We start from the raw sequence: 839 nt of genomic DNA on the forward strand, positions 1-839 counted from the left end.
GGTTCAAATGTGAAGCCAAAACCCGCTGGCTTTTACCCAATATTACAGCCATTGAAGAAAGTTATAGCTGCTTTAGACTTGATCTCTTCCCATCAAAGGTCATAAACCCCTTGAGGAGGACCCAAAATCAGAAGGAAAATTAGTCTTTTTACGTTTTCACCAAGATGCCTAGTGTAGGCCAAGGTCTACATCCTCTGACAGAAGGCAGACCTATCTATGGTTTCCCTAAATGGCAGAGTTTGATTGTTTTTCTGAGAGTTAGTAAAAACTTTATATAGATATTAAAACAACAGTGACAAGTCTCTGGACATTAAGCATACTTATCATTCCTAAAATGCAGATAGAGATGAGTCAAGGAACTAGAAAATACTTAAGAGCTATTATAGAAATTTTAAAACGTTGTATGCAAACATCAAAATCTTTTATCTCAATCTGTAATATAGGAACTTCTATTATAGCCTATAAGTCAAATCTGAAAATGCCCCTCCCAGTACATTGTAAAATGGATGTTTTACAGTTTTGATATTGATGGCATTTTAGTAAATATAAAAATGCTCTGTACACTGCATGAGGTTATGCAAATATTAGTTGTTCTTTTGCTAGTATTCTTACCCTTAAATGTCAATAGTGGAATTGAAGTTCTCTAAAGGAGAACTGGAGTCCGTTTTCCCCAATGCTTCTCACAAATCAATCATAACATAACATCTTTGAGGGCAATAATGTGTTAATTATGGATCTCTTTCTTTTCAGTTTGCTCATGTCCTCCCAAAAGTCACATGTTGAAGCTTTAATCCTTAATGTGATTGTATGTGGAGGCGGAGCCTTTCAGAGGTAATTAT

This window comes from Felis catus, chromosome X, assembly GCF_018350175.1.
Source record: "Felis catus isolate Fca126 chromosome X, F.catus_Fca126_mat1.0, whole genome shotgun sequence".
Lineage (NCBI taxonomy): Eukaryota > Metazoa > Chordata > Mammalia > Carnivora > Felidae > Felis > Felis catus.